This window comes from Primulina tabacum, chromosome 1 (genome assembly GCF_025594145.1).
Source record: "Primulina tabacum isolate GXHZ01 chromosome 1, ASM2559414v2, whole genome shotgun sequence".
In the NCBI taxonomy this organism is placed as follows: Eukaryota; Viridiplantae; Streptophyta; class Magnoliopsida; order Lamiales; family Gesneriaceae; genus Primulina; species Primulina tabacum.
In genome coordinates this window covers 23,022,970-23,029,345 of record NC_134550.1, presented here as the reverse complement: position 1 = coordinate 23,029,345, position 6,376 = coordinate 23,022,970, and the positions used below count along the sequence as shown (strand labels likewise).

Here is a 6,376-nt window from a genome sequence, read left to right as displayed (position 1 = left end):
ATATACGATCACCAACTTCACAAGCACACATAATCTAGTGAAATTCACAATTTCCCCATTCACAATATCTCAAATCATGCAGAAAATGAATGAAACTTACATCCTTAGCTAGCCCTTGAAGAGAGGAGCTCAAAACCGAAATTGGATTTAAGTTTGGATGGCTAAATCTTGCACAAACTCAGTTATAGAATGGAAGAAACTTTGAAGCTTTCCTGCTAATGGTCTCGGTCCTCTGGTTGCTGAAATGGGAAGGAAAGAATGCTAACACCTCATATATATATCATGCATGTTGAGGGGCAAGTGTCATATTTTTCAAGTAACACGTATGACCGCGGGTGCGGTAGTTCATGAACCGCGGCTGCGCTCAAGCTTCGGCAGTCCATCCAACTTTGCATAAACGTCGAAGGCGGGTGCGGTCAATTCTGCACCGCGGGTGCGGTGTTGCTTCGTACCAAAATTCCTACCCTACTGGCCATTCCACCGCGGGTGCACTACTTCTTGGATCGCGGGTGCGGTGACCCTACTGTAAAAATGCCCATTTTTCTGTCCGTCAACCGCGGGTGCGGTATCTTTCATGGTGCGGGTGCGGTCTCTACTTCAAGCAAAATTTCATCTTAGCATTTTATCAACAAACAATCTAGGGCATTACACACAAGGTGGAGAAGTTGGGTGCAATTGCAACATGTGTAGGAGGCAGTGTATTGTAGTCGAGAATTCGCCGCTTACTTACGGGTGTTGATATACTATGTGATCTGACGAAGTAATAGTGCATGAAATCTCTGGCCAGAGTGTGAGATGTACATTAGGGAAAGAGTTCTCTGGTTGCGCATGCGATGACACTATGAATATTTCATGATTGTATCACATAACTATCGAATTAATATGCATCCCTCGATGAGTAACGCCCCAGATTCGACGACTGTCCTCACTGTATCAAGACGGGTCTATCCAGCGTGCTTATGTCCTCACTCACACGCACCCTGAGAAACTTTCCAGGAGGTCACCCATCCCAAAATTGCCACAAGTCAAGTACGCTTAACTTTGGAGTTCTTATGTGATGAGCTACCGAAAAGAAGATGCACCTTCGTGATATGAATAGTACCAATCAAATCTTTTAAGCCCTCTTCAATTGTACAGTCCATTACATTGAACAATCTCGGAATCCCTCTCATTCCGGTGTGGGATCGGTTCATGCATGTTCCCTCCACCTAGAAGCCTGTCAAGAGCCGCTCATTGTCCGTGCAACCTCATGGCACCGGCGATCAACCCCCACCCTCTTCGGCCCCAGGCCTCACATGCCCACCAGCTTCCGCTTGGTTCATCCCCGAACCACACCGTACTAAGAGAGTCGGCTCTGATACCAACTGTAACGTCCCAAGAATTTGAAGGGTCACGTAAAACACATGCATGCAAGTTGTTAAATTTCTTTGGTATTTTATTAAATTGTTTTAAAGTTTTAAATGCATTTTTATTTGGTTAATTTGTATTTAAATATTTTTATGCATTTTATGAATAATTCATGCACGGTAGAATTTAATTCATGAAATTTTAAAGGTTCATTCATTAAAAATTTTTAAGTTTCATTTCGCGCTCGAACGAGGAACGGAGACCGGAGAATTTTCAGGAAAAATTATTTTATTACATGATTAATTTTTATTAACTAATATAAGGTGTTTTAAATGTATTTTTCAAGAAATAGGATTTTATTGGGTATTTTGACCCGCATTATTTTATTTTAACCGGTACATAAATTTTATCAAATCGAGAGAATTTTTAGGATTTGACTAATATTTTCAAAATCTTTCCAATTTTATCGGATGTCCCCCAACTGAAATATCTACCCGTTTTAAAAGTGCGGAAATAATTTTTTTTTAAAAAAGCTCACATTTTCTAAATAACATTTGAAATAATCGTAATTATCTTACCGTAAAAATAGTGCAGTTTAAATTAATTTAACTTATCCAAAATCATATGTAAACATAAATGAGTAAAAATCTTAAATTCATCAACGTATGAAAATATTCAACTCCTTTCAATCTCATAAATCGTAATGTGGAAAACATGTGGTCCTCGGGTCGTGTCACCCCACCAAGCCTGCCTACTCAGAGTTCGGTACCTCCAGTCTCCTCAGCATTTAGCTAACCTGGATCACACACGCCTAGTGAGTCTTAAGACTCAACACGCCTATACAAGGAATAACAAGTACATATACATAGCACAAAACAGTGAAAAATATCATACTCAACATATCTTTCATGAGCTTAAAAGCATAACGAAAACGTGTTGTGTAAAATCATATCGTGTCAAAACATGTCATCATATACGTAAATGTGTTGTGTAAAATCATATCATATTAAATCATGTCATGTCATCATATACGTAAACGTGTCGTGTAAAATCATATCGTATTAAAGCATGTCATGTCATCATATACGTAAACATTTTCTTTTTAATTGAATTCAGTTAATTAGTTGTGACTTTCGTATCAGCTCTATCGTATCAGCTCTATCGATGGATCCATCTACGTATAACCACGGTATCGGGCGGCGGGGACATCAGAGATACTCTCATCCGTCAACTGAGCCTTGGCCTATCATATCATCATATCATGTCAATGGAAATACGATCGTCGGGCTCCCTCTAGGGCCTTCTCCCGTAAACGGGCTCCCTCTGGGGCCTTTTTCCTCACGATATCTCCAATCATATCATCGTATCATCGTACACATATACATCGTCAGTCACAACCAAATCACCTCCTTCAAAAATAGCATCATAATCATCACTTAATAAAATATGCATATACGTAACTTTTCCTTTAAACCAAGCATGCAACGTATTTATCGTAATTACTTAAAAATCATGAACATGATGCATAAAAATTTAAAATATCATAAATTTGTGCTCAGGGCGCTACCAGGACCAAAATCTCACCTCGAGTGCAAAATGACCATATTGCCTCTGGAAACCAAAAAATTATCGTTTTACCCCTAGACGTCTAAAATTGACCCGAAGCTTACCGAACTCCTTAAAATATCACAAAACATATTTATAAGCATTCATAGACGTAAACTCGAGCTCATTTTACAACCTAACCGATTCGTTTTAAAACTTGGACCGGGGTCCCGTTTTAACCTGAATCGGACCGAAACTTAACCAAAACTTTCCCAAATTTTTACCATACCTTAAAAACATCTAAAAGGTCCTAAAAACCTCAAAACCAGACCTTTAGACACTCGAATAAGACCCGGAACAGCTGCTGGAAATTCCAGCAAGCCATCGCCCAACTCTAGCCATGACCCTAGCATCCTTCTAACTACTTCATGTTTAAATCGACTCGAACCAGACCCGAACCAGGCCCTAGACCCGACCCTTAGACATAAATTAAGACCATGGGTAAGCCCTTTTTAATTCAGAACCATCACCTAAGCCCCAAAAAATCAGAACCGTGACAGCAGCTACAAGAGACTCAAATTGTGCAGCTTTCATGTTTCTGGTTGTACAGCTTTCTCCAGCCAACCAAGCCACAAACCACCTTAATTAGGCTCATCCTAGGACCCTTAGAGACTGCCTAAATCATAGCCAAGAGCCCCAACCCAGCCCCTAGCCGAAACCATAAGATCAAACACCGACAGCCCTTACATGCACCCCAATTCTGTGCAGCTGTATTGTTTTAGTTCCAGCCTTCTTTACAGCCAACCAGCTCATGAACCACCACACCAAGACTCATCCTAGGACCCTAAGACATGCCCCAAACCATAGCCAAGAGCCATGGACCAGCCATACACTGAACAACAACATCCAACACCTACAGCCGCTACATAAACCTCAATTGCGTGCGGCTGTATTTTTTTCTAGTTCCAGCAAGCTAGCTGCCACTCCAGGCCATCAACCATCCTAACAAGACTCCTCCTAGGACCCTTAAACAACTAAAAGCCACAGCCCCTTGCACATGAATTCATAGAAACGTGAGTAATATTAAAAGAAATGCATGCCATGAACAAAAACCGAAGATCCTCCATGCTCTCGGTTAAATCGAGAATAATTCATGCATAATACATACACATCAGATATATATAACGGGAATGATGCAGCAATAAAAATACATGGCGTGCCTTGGTGATTTGAAGTGCAAGAACGAGACAAGGGAACCCGGATGAATTTCCCTTTGCAAAACAATTGACCACCGAAGCTTCTCCATGGTTGGCTGCTGTAAAATCGAGGAAGAAATGTCTGAATGAGGAGGTGGGTGTCGGCTGGTTCTATTATTGGTGTAGGGTAGCAATTATAATATTTAATTAATTATTAATCAAATAGCTAATGGCTCTAAATGGTTTAATTAAATGATTAAAAGAGTTTTAAGTCCAAAGAGCTTAAAAGTTGTCTCATTAAATCCAAAGACACCATCAAAAAATATTTCGAGTTGGAAAGATTTTGAAAATATTAACCGAACCCTCAAAAATTCTCCCGATTTGATAAAATTTGTGTACCGGTTAAAATAAAATAATGCGGATCAAAATACCCAATAAAATCCCATTTCTTGAAAAATACATTTAAAACACCTTATATTAGTTAATAAAAATTAATCATGTAATAAAATAATTTTTCCTGAAAATTTCTCCGGTCTCCGTTCCTCGTTCGAGCGCGAAATGAAACTTAAAAATTTTTAATGAATGAACCTTTAAAATTTCATGAATTAAATTCCAGCATGCATGAATTATGCATAAAATGCATAAAAATATTTAAACACAAATTAACGAAATAAAAATGCATTTAAAACTTTAAAACAATTTAATAAAATACCAAAGAAATTTAACAACTTGCATGCATGTGGTTTACGTGACCCTTCAAATTCTCGGGACGTTACAATCTCCCCCCCTTAAATTGAATTTCGTCCCCGAAATTCGCTTATCCTTGATAATCACAAAGTTTGGACTTAGTTCTAGTATCCCAATAGTCCATGCTTCCGCTGCGCTACTATGATAAAATAATAATTATTAAGATGTCCTTATGTCTCCTTGGTCCCGATAAACTCTACCTTCTAAATCCTCGTTTGCGAAACTCAACTTATATCGACCCATGGTGACCTAGTTCCAATTTTCTATAACCTCGAATTTCAACTTTTCTCAAACTTTCCAATATTAGAAATGACAGTCCAAATTTTATTGCGTCTTACTTTTCTTATACTATACCCGTAATGTTCATCAACCTATTACATTATCATTTATGCAACTTAAGAAATCTTAACACCAAGATTTTACTGATCGACTTATATCTTTGGTGGTACACTTAAAATTTAAACCTTATCTCAATCCCATAATGATGTTCTCCTAAGATCCTTGAATCGAATCTTTATCTTATGGCACCAAACTAACATAACTTAATTATTTATAAGTACATCCCAAATATTAAATTGTTGCAAATACTTAAATTCGAATAGCGTTAATCCATAAAACCCAAAATATACAATATCAATCTTCTACCTAAATAATAAAATCATTCTAGCACCAATTACATGCTTAAGCTATTATCTTCCCAATTGCAATAGGGTTGAGGCCTAAGACCCTTGGACTTTCTCATTGGAACAAATGTCGCATTCTTATGTATCATTAATGCTTAATTAATTCTAGCATTTAAACTTAATAAATTATCCCATGGTAGTCTTAGACTAACTCTAATAAATCAACTACGCTTATAACCCATGGTGTTCATATTCGTTCCTTGGCAACCTATGTTTCAACACCACTAATCCCTTTTTGTTTATTTCACTGAAATTTTTTTTCGTATGAACATCTATCTCCTAAACTTGAAATTCAAGCTTACGCATCCCAAATGATAATAGATAACATAATTCCCACACACATAATCGCTTGTTCCCAAGTTTCTTAATGACTTCCAAGAATTCCTCAAGACAAGATGTCTACCTCAATTCTTACACGCGTCTATCAAGTAACCTAACCATCAATCATACCCAACTTTCTAGAAAAATTTAAATTCCAACAAAGGTATAATCTTAACTGTTAAGATCATATAACTAAAACTTATGAAACATCAAACTTAAGTTCCCAAAATTTTTCCTAATTCAATGTTTATTCTTATAACTTAATCTAACCGATCAACTTTACCTTAAATCGTCATCACTTTAAATTATCAATTTGTCACAACATTATTTCACTAACACTTAAATTTTCAAGCCCAATGTTGATTTATCTTACAATGTCCTTGATTATCATTCCTTATAACACTATAACTCAGATGTTTCAAGGTTCCAAATATCCTTTCAAATCTAAATCCTCAAATTTCCAGTCATTTAAACCATTCGCTTCTCACTTACTGCTAAACAAATCTTAAAATTTCTTAAAAATTTCAAAATTAGTTC

The 6,376-nt window shown here is 37.2% G+C and overlaps 1 long non-coding RNA gene across 1 annotated transcript; it reads right to left on the bottom strand.

Moving 5' to 3' along the window:
* Positions 1 to 1,916: 1,916 nt before the first annotated feature.
* LOC142518415 (uncharacterized) lies at positions 1,917 to 4,273 on the bottom strand. The gene is made up of 2 exons (XR_012813546.1): positions 4,113 to 4,273; positions 1,917 to 2,143 (listed from the first exon to the last, which is right to left on the bottom strand). It is a non-coding gene; the product is annotated as an uncharacterized LOC142518415 (long non-coding RNA).
* Positions 4,274 to 6,376: the final 2,103 nt, after the last annotated feature.